This window comes from Sus scrofa, chromosome 16 (assembly GCF_054392235.1).
Source record: "Sus scrofa isolate SSC_HxYL_T2T_F1_AM1 chromosome 16, Sscrofa_HxYL_maternal_Yorkshire_Landrace_v2.0, whole genome shotgun sequence".
NCBI lineage: Eukaryota > Metazoa > Chordata > Mammalia > Artiodactyla > Suidae > Sus > Sus scrofa.
In genome coordinates, this window is record NC_139398.1 from 16762811 (window position 1) to 16781256 (window position 18446).

The window sequence follows — 18446 nt, forward strand, 5'->3', positions numbered from 1 at the left end:
TTTATATGCTTCATTCTCCAAATTCTCTTAAAAGTAGAAACCCTTTTAAGAACATAAAACACACCTAGGAAACTGCTCCTCCAGTGTATGCCGATTCCAACTTTTTCTTAATGTTTATGGCACTTATTCCCTCTATGGCTAATTTGTGTATTTATTCATGTATTTCTTTCCTTTTGCATCTTTTTTTTTTATCACCCAGCTCAGTGTTGTTACAGACAAGGTATAAAAAACATATTTGTTGAATGAATAAGCTTTCCATTTTATCAGTGAAAATAATTGGGAAACTTTGAGACTGGACCAAAGTCTCCTATACCTACTCATTTATACCAAGGCATTTTCTAGCTAACTGGCTACTCAGAATTAAAGTTTTTACTGCTGAATTCCAATTTTGTGAGCTCTCTGGAATTTAGCTAATCATTTATCTTAAAATACCATAAAAGGACCAGTTCATATAGCAGTCAGCAAAAGATTATTTAGACAAAGTTTTCATTTTTCTATGAAAATTTGAGCAATTTCTACAAAAAGAGTCTTATTATATCCTTTACTTTACTTGAAATTACAGAATATCAAAGAGATATGGGACTACGAGTTGGTTTATTTACAAAGAGACAGAAATAAGAAAGGAAGAGAGAAGGGTTTCCTTGTCCACTCGAAAAATCTATTTCATTCTTCAAATTTAGTTGTAACTTTTATGTTCCATAATATGAAAATAAGAAAATTAACATTATATGCAGGCCCTTCTCTTTGTTAAGTAATATTTATCCAATCAATAAATAACTATTTATTGAGGAGTCATTACCTCCCAGGTTCTGTGGTAAGTAATGTGGTTACTGCCATGAATAAATTAAAGACACTATTGAATGTATAATCATGATAATGATAGATGCATGTAACAGCAAAACCCTAACTGAGTCCTGGGGCCATAGAATGCTTCTCTAAGAAAGGTCCATTTAGAATGAAACATTGGCATTCCCACTGTTGTGCATCAGATTAAGGCTCCAGTGTAGGCTGCCGCTCCCTTGGCCCAGAGAACTTCTATATGCTGTGGGTGAAGCAGGAAAAAACAAAAAAAGGATGAATGTAAGGAATGTAACATGAATAGCAAATTAAGACCCAGCCAAAGGAGTTCCCATCCTGGCACAGTGGAAACAAATCAAACTAGGAACATGAGGTTGCAGGTTCAATCCCTGGCCTCACTCAGTGGGTTAAGGATCAGGCGTTGCCCTGAGCTGTGGTGTAGGCCAGCAGCTGTAGCTCCGATTTGACCCCTAGCCTAGGAACTTCCATATGCCATGGGCCCTGCAGTAAAAAGCCAAAAAAAAAAAAAAAAAAAAAAACACTCAGCCAGAGAAAAATAGTGGGAAACTGGGAGAAGGCCCTGCTGTGAAAAGGGTCTTCAAGTTTAGGGAAACTAAAATATAGTCGAAGAATGTCTAACAAAGAAGGGGTAAACACAGGCTAGCTTATGGGCCCACAAATAATGTCAATAGCAAATCTCACCCTTTACTCTTTTTTTCCTCATCATTTATATTTTTCTTTTAAACTTCATTAAGAAGGGATTTATTGTAAGGCACTGCTAGTAAACAGAATAAATGATTATGAAGCTGATTGCCAACAATTTAGAAAGCTTGGAATTATGAAACAAAGCTTCTGAACTTCTGAGCTTACAAGTTTCCTTGGCATTTGAGCATGATTGTCAAGTCAACTTGGATGCCTGGCTTAGGGCCAATATGAATGATTCCTGTCTGGCTATAACTGCAGCAAGATGAAGCAGCATTCATTTTCTGCCTAAAATTACTCTCAGTGCTATTCTGCACTGTTGAAATAGTGCCTGACCTTCACCCCAGAGTGGAAGCTTAAGGGTGCTGGATGGGATCCAGGGGACCCAGGCATTGCAACACAGTGGGATTCACCTCAGTGTGGTGATGTCAATAAAATGATTACTATAAAGAATACCATCTAAAAGAAAATGCAGAAATGCACACACACACACACACACACACACACACACACACACACACACACACACACGTATATTTTTTAGAGCCAAACCTGCAGCATATGGAGGTTTCCAGGCTAGGGAATGAATCGGAGCTGTAGCTGCTGGCCTACACCAGCCACAGCAACTCGGCATCCAAGCCACATATGAAAAATATGGAATACTTCACGAATTTGCATGTCATCCTTGTGCAAGGGCCATGCTAATCTTCTCTGTATCATTCCAATTTTAGTATATGTGCTGCCAAACTGAGCAAAAATGTGGAAAATATTAAAAACCAAATGAACTCTAATTTGAAGCTTCTGATAGGTATTTTGGAATATTCAATTTTAGAGGTGATAATTTTAAAAGATTTTCTTAAAAACCTTACCAACGACTTGAGTATCTTTAAAAATAATCATGATAAAGCAACTAATCAAGGAGCTAAATATTTAATAATTTTCATTAACCCATCAACTTAGAATATGTGTGTGGGGGGGGGGGGAGATTAACAAGAGAGTTTTTTAACAAGAGAGTTTTGCACCAAAGAGTTCTTGCAATAGGAAAGAGAATGTCACATTCCTGCTCTCCTTTTCCTTTTTCTCTTCTTTCTCCCTTCTTTCCTTTTTATCTACAAGCCTCATTCAAGAAATTATTCACTATGGCTTATAAAGTCACAGTTGATAAGTACTTAATGAAAAAGTCAGAAAAATAGGAGAACAGGGAAGAAGAAAAAAAAAATGCAGGGACCCCGTTAATATCTTCCCCCATCACACCTCTGTACTTGGCTTGGTGACTCCTGGCACCCAATACAACATCCTCAGGACAGAAGTGACCCAAAGGCTGGTTGGTAAGGTCAGGGCTCAGAGAAATTTCTCCCCTGGGTGGTTGGTAGGAGTAATGGTGAAAGAGAGCCCATGGAGAACACATGCAAGCAAAGGTAAAATGCAACATCACTGTAATAGATGCAATTGCAAACTTGGTTGACATGTTTCAAGTCATAGTTCCTGAAGTCTAGCAATGGCCTGATGCTGAGGTGCAGGTCAGTGGTACCTCCTCCAGGTCTGTAATCTTCTGATGGTCAAGCATAATCAAAGGACCAAATTTAGTCCTTTTTTTAGCATTTCAGGGGATAGACGACTGGATGCAAGACCTTCCTGTTGCTTTTACAAAGACTGGAAAACAAGGAAGAGGAAGCCGTTAGAGATCATTAAGACTTACGTGAATCCAATCCTCTGTCGATGGACATCTGGGTTGTTTCCATGTCCTGGCTGTTGTGAATAGTGCTGCAATGAACATGCGGGTGCACGTGTCTCTTTTAAGTAGAGTTTTGTCCGGATAGATGCCCAAGAGTGGGATTGCGGGGTCATATGGAAGTTCTATGTATAGATTTCTAAGGTATCTCCAAACTGTTCTCCATAGTGGCTGTACCAGTTTACACTCCCACCAGCAGTGCAGGAGGGTTCCCTTTTCTCCACAGCCCCTCCAGCACTTGTTATTTGTGGATTTATTAATGATGACCATTCTGACTGGTGTGAGGTGGTATCTCATGGTTGTTTTGATTTGCATTTCTCTTATAATCAGCGATGTTGAGCATTTTTTCATGTGTTTGTTGGCCATCTGTATAGGGAGGGAGAGGGAGTGGGAGGGATCGGGAGCTTGGGCTTATCATACACAACTTAGAATAGATTTACAAGGAGATCCTGCTGAATAGCATTGAGAACTATGTCTAGATACTCATGTTGCAACAGAAGAAAGGGTGGGGGAAAAACTGTAATTGCAATGTATACATGTAAGGATAACCTGACCCCCTTGCTGTACAGTGGGAAAATAAAAAAAAAATATTAAAAAAAAAGACTTACACGAGAAAGAAAATGAAGATTGAAATAATGAAAGCAAAATCATAGGAAGAAGAAGCTATTAGAGTGTTAGGAGGATATGTCTTATAAATCAAACAAAGAGGGAAGGAAGAGAAGGAATAAATCCGAAGGAAGTCAGTGGTCCAGATCCTTGCTAGAGGGGTGACTTCCTTCTGGTTTATTCTTTCTCTGCCCATCCAAGTCCCGGTGGCTGAGAGTGACACAGACAGGGAGTGTTAGAGGGCCATTTCCTCATGACCTTAGATCGGTAAACAACTTCCTTTAGGGTCCTCTCATAGAGACCATCCCACCTTGATCAAATAGATGGCTCTGCAGTCAATGCCCCACCTGCAGAAATGAACAGAATGGTCTTCTAGTTCTGCCCAGACTCAAGAGCTTCCGGCAGAAGGTCCATGCTAGTGGGCAAATCACTAGAGGAAAACTGGAAAGGATTTATTATTGTCCAAACTTTGTGTTAGTTCAATTTCTGTGTTTGTTTCAGAAAGTATTAGGTGCTATTGTTTCTAGAGAATAGATATGGGTTTGTCTTCAATTTCACTCAACATAAAAATTTTTCAGTGTTTCTGGTTTTTTTTTTTTTTTGTAGTTTGAAGACTAATAATTTGTTGTCATAGGTAGTGTGAAGGTCTTTATATTTTCATAGACACATTGCAGAGTGTTTCCATGGACAAATCAGCTCTTCCCCTAAAAGGTATGATTATAATTATGTTGATGGAGAATGAGAAACGAGTAAGAATTTATATCCTTACACAATGCTATAAATACATGTGTTGTTAAAGAGCCATTAAAACATCTGACAGATTGTCACCAACAACCTAGGCATCCGGCCACATCAGTGCAGCCCACTCGTGGAGCTGGGACAAGCAGTATGAGAACCCTTGCTCACACACCAAGGTTTCCACCTCACTACAGATTATTTTGGTGCAGGAGGTAGCGGACAAAACTGCCATTTGACAGGTGCCTGGCATCACTGGAAACTGCCATAGACTGAATGTTTTTGTCCCTCCAAATTCATATGTTGAAATCGAATCCCCCCTGTGATGACACTTGCAGGTGAAGAATTTGGAAGGAGATTAGATCACAAAGGCAGAGCCCTCATGGGTGGGATTCATGCCCCTGTAAAAGAGACCCCAGAGAACTCCCTCACCTCTTTTGCTAAGTTAGGACACAGCAAGAAGGCTGCCATTTGTCAACCAGGAAGTGACTCCCCACCAGACAGCAATTCTTGATCTTGGACTTCGCAGCCTCCACAACTGTGGGTGGCTCATAATCCACCCAGTCCACAGTATTCTTCTTATAGCAGCCCAAACTGATTAAGGCACATAGTCGGAATTATATTTATGCCCTATCATATTTCTAGTTTTCAATAAGATATTATAGGATTTGTTATAAGCTGTAATTATTATGCTGAAGAACCCAGTTTTCACCCCAGCATAGAGCCCTTATGAAAGCCAAGGAAATTGGAGTTGCAACATCATATTGTTTGCAAGCTGTTTTAGGCCAGTTGTTTTTCAAAAGAAAATGCCACGCTTTTTAAACAGGAAAAGGAACAATATGACCAAAAAGTATGGCCATGATGTTAAATGAAATATCCATACTATCAATAAATTAGAGGCCCCTTTGTGTTCCCAATTATTTAGCACTTTGTCTTTGGGCCTTTCTTTGCTTTTACTGGAGGCAGTGTCTCCCCTGGGATTAGGCTGTGCTTGTTAAGTCCAGCAGAAAGCTGAACCACATACATATGAACTCATATGTTCCAAAGGGTGATTAATGAACTTTCAGTACTGTGAAAAACAAATAGAAATTGAGTCATAAAACTGAAAACCAAATTGTTAGCACAGATAATTTCCAACTTCTAAAAAAAACACCTTAGATATTATCTTAAACATTATTAAGTATATCATTATATAATATGTATATGAAAGAGTTAATAAAATATATTAATACATCTTAGATATTGGCTTGTCAATTGATAGGTCAATAGCAATATGCCCTTCCTTGAAGTAGCCACCAGATATTATGATTTTGGATTGAAAAACATAATGATTTGGGGGTAGATAAATCTATTATGCAAGGCTCAACCTTGCTACTAATGAGAGACTGATATCATATTTGTATTTTGTATTTAGTTTTCTCTGTGAATGAACCCATCTTAAAAAATATTGAAAATCAATGACTTGAATTTGATATTCCTATAAAAAAAGAGAAAATTACCTGAAAGGATTTTGAAGTTCACCGAAATCACTAATAGGCTACTGCAATACTTGGTCAACTTACTGGGACAGCCACCACCTAAGACAAATTATCAGACAATCAACATTTAAAACAAGGCAGGGAGAAGAACTAAACCATTAAGCCAATGACTTTTAATCGGTATCAAAATAAGAAGAAAAAGAATTGACACTCAACATTCTCGTACAGAAGTCTTATCCTTCAAAAAAGAGTAAAATTATAGAATCAACATTTCATTATTATAGCATACAATGAAAACAAATTTACCTTATTCTAAATCAGCAGTAGACAGATAATTTTTTCTGTAAAATCCATATAGCAGTATTTTCAGCATTGCCAGCCATTTAGTTTCTGTTACACTACTCCATTCTGCCAGACAATACTGGAACAAATAGCATGACATAGTTCCAATACAACTGTTAGGTTTTTCTTTTTTCTTTTTTTTTTTTTTCACAAAAACTGCCAGCAGTCTAGATTTGCCTAAAGACCTTAGTTTGCCAACTTCTGTTTTAAGTTATAAGAAGACTTAATTGTTAACAAAACAATATCAAGAATATAGATGATGGAGTTTCCATTGTGGCTCAGGTTAGGAAGCTAAAATCGTGTCCATGAGGATGTGGATTCAATCCCTGATCTTGCTCAATGGGTTAAAGATCCAGCATTGCCAAAAGCTGTGGCATATGTTGCAAATGCACCTTGGATCTGGTGTTGCTGTGGCTATGGCGTAGGCCTTCCAACTTATAGCCCGAGAAGTTCCATATGCTGCAGATGTGGTCCTAAAAAGAAAAACAAAACAAAACACAGAGTATAGGTGATATAACAAGTATTTACCTGACATAAGCCATTGAATTTCGTAACTATTTGTACCAATGGCAAAATCTCCAAACTTTTTGGAATAAATGCAATATAAAATTTTAGCACCTAAATGTTAACGGAGGTCTGTGCTGTATATGACGTAGCCACAAGCCACACATGAATATTTACATTTACATATAAATTAATTAGATTAAATAAAACTTAAGATTAAGTTTCTCAGTTGCATTAGCCACATTTCAAGCATTCAATAGATATATATGGATTATAGCTGCCATATTGGACAGCACGGAATACCATAATATTTCCACTATGGTGAGGGTAAAACTGATCTATATTACTCAGATTAGACAAAGAAACTGAAGCTTAGTGGTGGAATGTCTTGCTATAAACCATGGGGCAGTTGAATGGGAGCACCAGAAGGGTATCTTTCTTCTGCCTTGTAGTGTCTCATGCAAAACAGGAGGTAATCAGTGAACAAAGAAAGAGCCATGAAAATGCCGTGAAGAGTGACCTCAGACAGAAGTAACATCAGTTAAAGGCAAGGTTATTGAAAGATACCAGAGTCTTGGTGAAGGGTATGTGAATTCAAATGTTTCCCCATAGAGATGTCTAGAAAAGTTCCATGACATGGGACTTAGAGACAACAGAAAGATGAAGATAATATTTCATTTATTGAGTTCGTGTATAAAGAGGGGTTTGTCTAGCACTAATGTCAAATACTTCCCTTCAAAGGAGCAAAGAATCTCTCATCTAAAGGTGATAAAATGGGATTGTTTCTGACTTACTTTAAAAAAGAGAGATAGCTGGTCTGTCTGTATTATTTAAGTTCTGTGGGCCCCTTTGATCTGCCCCAAACTGCTTATGTTCAAACAGTTTGAGAGCTTTTTACTTGTGTAGTTGTCATTATTCCCAGTCTCTACTGTACAGTTACTGATAACTCACTGTTAAGATAACATCTGTAGTCCCTAGAGATGTTGCTTCTGCAAAATACCTACCACTACTTCATTTTTTTTTTTTTTTGCCCAGAAATGTCCTCTAGAAACTTCTTCTTGGATAGTTCTTCATTTTCAGCCTCAGTCATCTGAGTTGTCTCTTTACTGACTTCTTTTTTTTTTCCATTTTTTTTATTACTCAAATGAATTTATCACATCTGTAGTTGTATAATGATCATAACAATCTGATTTCACAGGATTTCCATCCCACAGCCCAGGCACATCCCCCCACCCCCAAACTGTCTCCTCTGGAGACCATAAATTTTTCAATGTCTGTGAGTCAGCACCTCTTCTGCAAAGTTCTGTCTTTGTGCCAGTACCATGCAGTTTTGATGACTGTTGCTTTGTAGTATAGTCTGAAGTCTGGGAGCCTGATTCCTCCAGCTCCATTTTTCTTTTTCAGGATGTCTTTGGCTATTCTGGGTCTTTTGTGCTTCCAAACAAACTTTACAATATTTTGTTCAAGTTCTGTGAAAAATGTCCTTGGTAATTTGATAGGGATTGCATTGAATCTGTAGCTTGCCTTAGGTAGTATAGTCATTTTGATTTATTGACTTCTATATTCTGCTTTCTCTATGAAACTGGGGAGCTCCATTAATCTCTATTCATTTTGGGAGAGAAAGTCACTTTCAAACTAGGTTGGAGCCAAATGGTGCACCCTCTGGAAACTGGAACTTTCTGCACATGTTTGGGATGTTGCTGTTTAACAACTCCATTTTTACTGCCCAGTGAGTTTTAGCCCACTCTCCTTGAGAAGCTTTTTCCTGCTGAACTATTATCTTCATTCCACCTATTTTTTAAAAAGTGCCTGACTTGCCATAAGACAGCACAATGTATGCTTAATTCTAAATGAGGGTCTTAGGTCAGGTTCCCTGGAAAAGACTTTGAGGCTGATCAATGCTGGAGGCTAATTGGATCATGTACCAGCAACACCACTCATCAAGATGTGAAGGAGGCAGTATAGGACAGAGGGAGAAGTTGAAATGAGATGCAAAGAGGCCATAGCTGATCCAAAAGGAGCCCTACAACAATAGGAAAGGCCTTCAGTTATACTGAAGTGAGGCCAAGGAGGCAGGTCTTTGTCTAACTATTGGATTGAGTTCCCCAAAGAAGGAGGTATATACTTGAGTGGAGCAGTCTTTTTGGTCAAGGACCATTTCTAGAGAAGGAAGCAGCTTCCAGAATAGTTGACAACATTCCTGGCAGTTGGGAAATGAATACACCAGTCCTGAAGGGGCATTTAGGCAGTGCCTCATAGCATCCGCTAGAACGAAGTGGTGTATCAGGAGTTACAGGCAAAAAGTCAATGTTCAATAAATGTTTATTTTTTTAAAAAAAAATTCTACTTTAACTCATTCTGATAGAATTTTGTTTTGAGCTCATCTCACATCATGGATCTTAAACTGGGAAAACACGTTAGAGATTATTCAAGCCAACACCGTATAAGAATGCTTTCACAGGAGTTCCCATCATGTCACAGTAGTTAACGAATCTGACTAGGAACCATGAGGTTGCGGGTTCGGTCCCTGCCCTTGCTCAGTGGGTTAACGATCTGGCGTTGCTGTGAGCTGTGGTGTAGGTCGCAGACGCAGCTCGGATCCTGCGTTGCTATGGCTCTGGCATAGGCTGGCAGCTACAGCTTCGATTAGACCCCTGGCCTGGGAACCTCCATATGCCGCAGGAGCAGCCCAAGAAATGGTAAAAAGACAAAAAAAAAAAAAAAAAAGAATGCTTTCACAAATTAGCACAGTACCTTGCACAAAGCTGGTGCTGCAAAGCAAACATTTGCCACCTGCTATAGACTGAATATTTGTGTTTTTCCAAAATTATGTTGAAACCTAATCACCATCGTGGGAAGTGATTATGTTTCTACTCTCAGGAATGAGATTCGTGCCCTTATGAATGAGACCCAAAGGAGCTCCCTTGCCCTTTCTGATGTGTGAGGACACAGTAAGAAGACTACGTACCAGGAAATTGGACCCTACCAGACACCAATTCTGACTGCACCTTGATCTTGAATGTCCCAACCTCCAGAACTCTAAGAAATAAATTTTGGTTGTTTATAAGCCACTCTGTCCATGATATTTTGCTATAGTAGCCTGAACTCACTAAGACAATAGTTATATAGATAAATATCATGTTCTTGATTAATGCCTGAAATCCTCAACAGACAGAGAAATCTGTCCACATGATGCTATATCCAATACATAACACTTGATTGAAATCTTGATACTTGTGGTTTAACTACATATGTCTGGAGTATGCGATATCAAAAATAGCACTAAGTTATTTCATGTTCAGGTGCCATTTCCTTTCCAACTCTTTGGCAGTATATTATATAGTCCAACCGTATATAAAACAACATATATGAATTTTAATTTAGCCTTTTGTAACTGGCATTATGTAAAGTAACAGATTTATGCCTAACAGAATTTTTTAAAATACAATGTGTTTCTTCAGCATGTCATTTACATAAGGCAGGTCAGCCTACTTTTTGGTACTGAAACAGGGTGAAATATAGCAAATAGAAGTGGTTGAAAGTACCCAAAGAAATGGGAAGATTCTATCCAGATATAGGAATTTTGTCTACATTTTCACTCTGGGTGTTTTTGGTTTGTTTGGTTTTTTTTTACTTTTTTTTTTAGGGCCACACCCATGGCATATGGAGGTTCCCACACTAGGGGTTGAATTGGAGCTGTAGCCACTGGCCTACACCACAGCCACAGCAATGCCAGATCCAAGCCATGTCTGCAACCTATACCACAGCTCGTGGCAACTCCAGATCCTTAACCCACTGAGTGAGGCCCGGGATCAAACACACAACCTCATGGTTCCTAGTCGGATTTGCTTCTGCTGCGCCACAACAGGAACTCCCTCCCTCTGATTTAAAAAGAATTCATACTAATTATTTTAAGCAGATGACTAAGTTCATTTAACTGACAAAAATGGATCTATTTTCAAATCAAGATTGGATTTGAATGGACTAAACCAAATATATTTATCTAAATTTATTTAGTTGATCCAAAAATTGATAAAGAAGTGTATTAAAAAATCTGCCAACATATGAATATAGTGACCTTATTATATCCTTAGAACTACCCTGAACTTTTGGAGGATTCTGAAAATGCTGGAGGACATTACAGTCTACAGACATGTTGGAAGGTCGGAACTGATGCAGAGGAAGTTAAACCACAGTGTAAATCTGGATGAAAGAACTATCACTGAGGGACTAATACTATGGTCTTGTTTGCTAAGCAGGTTCTCAAGGGCTTATTCATCCTCAGAAATTCTTCCAGGGCCCACCTTAGAAGACCGATACTTCTAGAGCTGCTTCATTTCTCAACTCATTTCTAGGACTTTCTTACGGAAATTGCCCTTAAAACTTAACTTCACATTATTTTCCTATGCTCATTATTTGTCTTTGGATTTAATTTGGGGGATAGCCAAAGCAATAAATAAAATCAGATTTAGAAATAATTCTCTTGATCCAAACTAAGTGATAATTAATGAATAATTACCTTTTGTCCTGGAATGGCTCATAGACTAGCTTTTTCATTCTCATACAATTTTATTTTATTTAAATTGAGATATAATTGACATATAACATTGTATAAGTTTAAGATGTACCATATGTTAATTCGATACATTGGTATATCACAATATGATTACTATAATGCATTAGTTTATACCTCAATCATGTCACATAATGATCATTTCATTTTTTGTTGTGAGAATATTTAACGTTTCTCTCTTAGCAAGTTTGAAGTATATAATACAATGTTGTTGGCTATTTTCACTGTACCATGCGTTGGATCTTAGGAAATTATTAACCTTCTAGTTGGAAGTTTGTGCCTTTGCCAACACATAATCAATATAAAATCTCTCCTTTTCTCTTCCATTGAAGTTTCCCACGTGTGGATCCCAACACTGGGCATTTGAAGAATCTCACCTAACAGATGGATAGATAAGTCACCAAAGAGCATTTAAGGAGGATTTTCTGATGAGCCACACTGGATAAAAGAGAGCATAGGGCTTCTAGAGCCTAAGAAATTAGTTGGTGGTTCAAAATGAGATATAATTTGGAAAATATGTGGTTTTTCTTTGCTCAAATCCCCTATACACTTGCCTTAATTCTTCACTTCAATTGTGAGTTCAGAAAAACTATCTGACTCAGAAATAAGTAGAGTAATAAACAAGAAGGAAGACAAGAAAGAAATTGAGGGAATGTGTAGATAATGCAAAATAGGGTCACTAGAATGCCACAGTAATTAGAATGGGAATAAATAAACATTCCAGAAGTCTCCAAAGGATTAATTTTTGACACAATTAATTTTATTTGCTTTGGAAACATGAAGTGGATTTGGTCCTCATCTGGATGCAATTGAGTCCTCCAAATCCTAAGCTAGATAGCTGGGTTTTTGCTGATTTTAATATGTTACCAGTGCCAAAAGTCCTCTGGGTAAATACATCGGATTTATAAAAATGCCCAACAAAATCAAATTAACCAAACGCTGTTGAATGAGTGACTCACAAAATATGACATTTTCAACAAGTAAATATTTTTTGCTTTCCACTATATTTGGCTAAAGAAAAAAAAAAAACAAAGAAAAATTTCGCACAGAACCAAACACCGTGCATTTATTATAAACATGTGTAGAATACAATGTTACAATTTTACATACAGGTAGACGGCGTAGGTGATCAAAGCTTGGCGCTATTCAAACAACTCACAAAGTAGTTTTTTTTGTGTGTTCTCTAAATATTTTATGCACTATTCAGAGAGATTCTCTGAAGGTTAAAACACTATAACATTCTGATTAAAAGAATATTGCATGACTCTCCAGTTAAATTGCAGGGAAAGTTTGATATACTGAAAATACATTTTAAATCTGTAATTTACCAGCTTTTAAAAGAGGACCTTTTAAAAAGTGTTCGAGTTTATCAAGCAAAGGAGACCCGATCTCTTGGGAGAAAGCAAGAAGGGACCATGGTGCCGGTAACTCCTTACACAACAGACTGGGGGATCTTTTAATTACTAGCAAGAGCTCAGGGAGGTAAGACTTCTATTTTCATGTTCTTTAAACTTGAATGATTTGTTTCAATTATTTGAATGTCTGTGTCTATATTTCTGTCAATATCATAATCTCTTATTAATGCATACATTGGCTTCCAACTTCAGCAGGCTGGTGTCGCATGAAGCTCTGCGAAGTCCAAAGGCTTCCTAGAAATGGGACAGAGTTCCATCCAGGTGGAGAAGGACCAAACAGATCACAGGTGCTGTACTGGGAAGAACTAAGAAAGGATGAGAGGTCTTGGAGTTGTATGATGAAGATGTTTAAGTAGACCAGAGAGATGTTTCATCAAGAATCTGGAGACAGCTTTCAAATTGTTCTGCTTAGACTTACTATGGCAGAGGCACTATTTCCTTGAAAACCAAAGCTCTCAACCACCAGCGTATACTTCCCTAAGGCTCTAAAAGATCACAGGACATCCTTTACCATAACAATCTTTTCCAGGGTAATTTCTTAAATATTTTATCAAGGACATTTCTACTTAACTGAAAGTTCAGAGATAATTGTAAAAATGTATATTTTGGACTCTGCTTATGGAAGTAGGTGGGACGTGGATTACTTTAACAGTGTAATAGATACAACCTTGCCTTTTTTCTCAATTTATTTATTTTTTAATGTGTATTGCTAATATCTGTAAATTAATTGAACTATACATTGACCTTGATAAATTTTCTTACTAATTTAAGTAATTTATAAACCTCTAATTTGGCCAAGCCAAGAGTTGTATTTTCTTGGGAAGATGGGGTCATCTGGGCAAAGTACACTCCATAATTGTTTTTTGCCTTCTCTTTGGGCCCTGAATCACTTCCCTTTTCCCCTCGCTTGCATAATTTGATAAAGTGTTAGCATGTAAACTTTGCTTCTGGCTCTGTTTTCCAGGGACCCCAGGCAAAAACAGTCTTCGAAATTCCTTTTCTGTTTAATGACTCCTGAGGACCCTTCCAATTTTAATACACTTGCCCAAGACCATAACGCTGGAAGGGAATGTAACCAGAGCTAAACCAGTCTTTCTCTCCATTAGCACCATATTCCCTCTAGCCAAAACTTTACCCCAGGCATCTGTTCTTGCCTTGTCTTAGCCCCACTCCAAGAAGGCTTCCCTGTTTTCCCCCTTAAAATCCATTGAAAAGGGAAAGAAAAAAAGAATTGTCTTTTTATCATGTACTGCTGTGGGCAGTACTTGTCTTTTACTGCTCTAGGAATGGAAATAAACCCTCAGGAGTTAATCCTCGGAACAAATAGAGATCTCGCTACAGAATGTTTATTGACAAGCCATTTCCTATTTGAAATTCTTTCCTCTCTAGGCTTCCATCTTGTGGTATACATTTTCCTTTGCTAATTTCTCTAGGCATGAATAATTATTGTCTCCACCTAGCCTATTGAAAAATTACTCAGAGCATTAAATTCTAGCCCCACTCGCATTCTTGGGAGTTTGAATTCCGTATCTAACATCTTTCCAAAATTTGGGTATTCTTCTTTCTCCAGGGCAAGGTTGCCTGAAAATTAGCAACAGGTTCCTTTGGGGAAAGATGAGGCAATATCTACACTGTCTACTTTATTTCACTTATCATGCCTCCCTTTCAATCATATGGCTTGAGACTGTGAATTAACTTAGACCTCGAAATAGAAGAAGGGAGAGTTCTTCCCTTCCTGGTGTAGCAGAAAGGACTCCAACTAGTATCCGTGAGGGTGAGGGTTCGATCCCTGGCCTCTCTCAGTGAGTTAAGGATTCGGCATTGCCATGAGCTGTGATGCAGGTCGCAGACGGGACTTGGATCCGGCATTGCTGTGGCTGTGGCGTAGGCCAGTGGCTATAGCTCTGATTTGACCCCGAGCCTGGGAACTTCCATATGCTGCAGGTGCAGCCCTAAAAAGAAGAAATAATAATAAATAGGATGAGGAACTTTGAATAGACATTATAGCTGTTGACGTCATCCTTCTGTTCCTCAGACTTTGATATTTTTTATTATATAAATCAAGCAACACCATAGTTATCTAAACACTTCTTTGTCCCCTCTGATTTTGCCAAACATCGTTGCCACAGATCCCCAGGAATCAAACATTCTGATTCCCAGCCTCACTCCATCATCACTGTTGGAGTAATTACATCAACTTTGCCTTGGACCATTAAGTGTTGTCCCCTTGCCTGGTCACAATGAGGGGCAGTAGGGACAGATCATTTGGAGAAAAGATGAGTCATATTGAGAGATGTGTGCTTCAGGGGAAGTCTTTGTAAAACTCCAGGCAGGGGAGTTTGTTCTCCTGCGGTAGGTGGGAAGCAGGCTACTTTGCTGAGTTCTGGGGAACTGAGGAATCAAGATTATTATGTGTTGATCTAAAATTCCCCATTCTTACTCTTTATTTCAGGTCTAAACTTCATTACAAAAGATCCCTATTGTGTGCATTTAGTTTTCCTTTACAATTTTCTGCCTTGCTGGTAAGCAGATGCTAGGCCTGATTTTCAGTACAATCTTCCCTGCGTCTGAAGGAAGGGAGCAGTTACTTAAAAGCTGGCAGAGGAGTTCCCGTTGTGGCTCAGCAGATTAAGAACCTGACATAGGGTCCGTGAGAATGAAGGTTCGATTCCTGGCCTCACTCAGCGAGTTAAGGATTTGGCGTTGCTGCAAGCTGTAGTGTAGGCCTGTAGCCGTAGCTCCCATTTGATCCCTAGCCCGGGAACTTCCATAAGTCACACATGCGCCAGGAGAGACCCCCAGGCTTTCAAAGTGTGATTTAAGTTGGCAATGTGTTGCCCTAAACCTACCATTTATTTCTTACACGTCCTCCGCTGCTGGCAAAAGTATCCCACTCCTCACCGCCGTCTTTATTATGACCACATCCACCTTACCAATCAAGGATTGAAGCTCTATTGTCTCCCAATGCCTTGCTGTCCACTGAGATACCTCAGTGATCATTAGATAAAAGCTTTGGTAACTGCTATGACCTACTTGTCCTCCATATCACCTCTCAAGTCCTATCCCAAGGGACTGCCTTCGATAATTGGTTGTTTTAGCCTAGATGCTTAGAGTTAGTGTAGAATAAAGCTTGCAGTCTGATCCAGTGAAGCAGCAATGAGGGGAAAAAGCAAAGGCAAGAAATGAGAGACCAAATTCAAGGGTGTGCATTACCAACCTGTCCACAGCGAAATGAGAAAACACGGCTGATGATACAGATATATGAAATATCTCTAGGGAGATGAAATGGAGCTCTTACCTCTCAGAACATTCCACTGGAGGTGAGGTGGGAAGATGAACAATGTTTCTGCCAGTTTTTCATCTTTAATTGTTCAGAGATCATTCCATGGGCGTTAGCATCAGCATCTCTGTGTAGCTTCCAAAGAAGCCAGAGCTTCAATGGGTCCAGTTGCGGGGGACAGAGATGCTGGACTGCCTGCTGCAGGTCCTTGCTGCTGGCAAAGACCATCAAAATCAATGGTTTTAAGCCATTTGAAGGCATCAGGGGCAGGGGGGGCGGTGCTTCCCATCACAAGGGACACATGAACTATTGCTGGTTCCATGGGGTCAGGAAGCGAAGCAAGTTGCCGAGGCCCTTGGCATAGCCTTATCAGAGCACATCTGTGCAGGTACATAAACTGGTCCAGTAGTCCCATACGATGTTTCCCTCTTGTAAATTCCAATATTTTAACAAAGGCTCTTTGTGAAATGGGGAGTGCTCCTTTCACATCTCCTCCAGTGGTCTTGATTGATTCTAACTCTCGCTTCTCTGTATCTTCTGATAATTTGTCCTCAGATTATCAGAGAGCAGTGGACAAAACTAAGTGCCTGGGTTCACACAAGAATATTCCAGTGAAAGAGTTAGTAAAGAAATAGTCGTGTATAATATAAAGCCATGTTAGGAAGTAAAGACAGGTCAGTGGATAAAGAGTGAAAGCCAGTGGTTATGCGTGGTTAGGGAAGGTCTTTCTGAGAAGCGACAGTTGAGCAGAAGTGAGAGTAGTCAAAATCACATTCTATCAAGAGACTTTATTCAACACATCTTTGTGGGTACAGAGGATTTGTCAGTCAGTGGAAATCAGCTGTGAAAAGAATACTTACAGTTGCTGCTTAGTTTACAGTCAAGGTTGTAACAGAAGAGAAAAGAGAAGATAAATAGACATATGGTTTTAAATGATTTCAAGGTTTTGCATGAGAATTTCAAAAATTTTATATATGTGTAAATATATACCATTTTTGTGACTGGGTTTTATAAAGCCATATAGATGACTGAATTTTCAGTAACAATGGTACTTACATGCCCAGAAATTTTTAACATACAATGGAGAAGGGTTAGCCTCTGATGAATAGTCTCAGAGATTTCAGTTTTTCTGTGTGCTTGAGCTTAACTTTGAGGCTGTTACAGAAGGCTCTCTCCTCTAATTGTTTCAGTAAGAAATATTTCCTTGAAAACAGTGTTTAATGTACTATAACAAAATTTCCAAAATATGACCTTGCTTTATGCTGTATGATGCCTTAAATATTCATAGTTTTGTACCTGAGTACCTGAACTGACTGTACCTTCTAATATAAGTAGAAATGTAGTTAGTGGGAAGGTTAGTATGTAGCAAAATACATACGGCATGGAAAAAACAGCTGTATTTTGGTTTATGAAATGTCTCAATTTATTTTTCAAATATTTTGGATTAGATGAAACCCAACTAGGTTTTGCCAAGAACGTTTCCCCCTCAATTTTTGAAATCATGTGAAATTTTGCAGAAATTTACTCCATATGTTTCTGTTTCATTAACACTTAAATCGCCAAAATATTGCTTTGTAAGATCTATTTGATGCCCAGGAAGCCATTTGAATTAGTCTGAGACAGTGTTTTTAAACTGAGATATAACTCACACATGTTTTTAAAGTGTACAATTCAGTACTTTTCAGTATCTTTTCAAAGTTGTGCAACCATTACCACTATCTAATTCCAGACCCTAAAGCCGGTTGAAAACATATTGCGTTAATAGGAAGCTGAATTTTAACGTGAGGAAATGCATGAACCAGCGGCAGAGTGGGGTTTACCTTGAAGCTCCTGGACTGGAACTTGATGTGACTATTTGCTGTAAAAAAGGAGACTCATTCCAGCCCTAAAACCACAGTCATAAATCAGAAAAATCTGTATTTAACAAAGAGCTGCAGGACTCAGGGGTTATCACAAAGATGACTTTCTCTGTTGAGTGGTTTATCACTATGGCCCAAGTTGAAAATTCTACTGTTTTTGCCACTCAGACCCGCTCCCTTACTCAGGATATTTTTGACATTTTTTTTTTTTTTTTGACCTGGAAAATCACAGATCACTGGGTCCTGATCACAAGAGCCTGAATTTTGGTTCCAAACAAAGTTCTCCTAGCTCTCATTTACTACCCTATCCAGCTAAGTCACTGCCAGAAAAATGAAAGACTACATAAGGCTGACTTTGAAGACAGACTGTTCCCCTGGTGACCTCTGTGTATTGAATTTGGAACAGTCCACTTAGGAAGGAA

The 18446-nt window shown here is 38.6% G+C and overlaps 1 non-coding gene across 1 annotated transcript; it reads right to left on the reverse strand.

Moving 5' to 3' along the window:
• Positions 1–2148: 2148 nt before the first annotated feature.
• On the reverse strand, positions 2149–2255 carry LOC146395453 (U6 spliceosomal RNA). The gene has a single exon (XR_014831634.1). It is a non-coding gene; the product is annotated as a U6 spliceosomal RNA (small nuclear RNA).
• Between the last annotated feature and the right edge of the window lie 16191 nt (positions 2256–18446).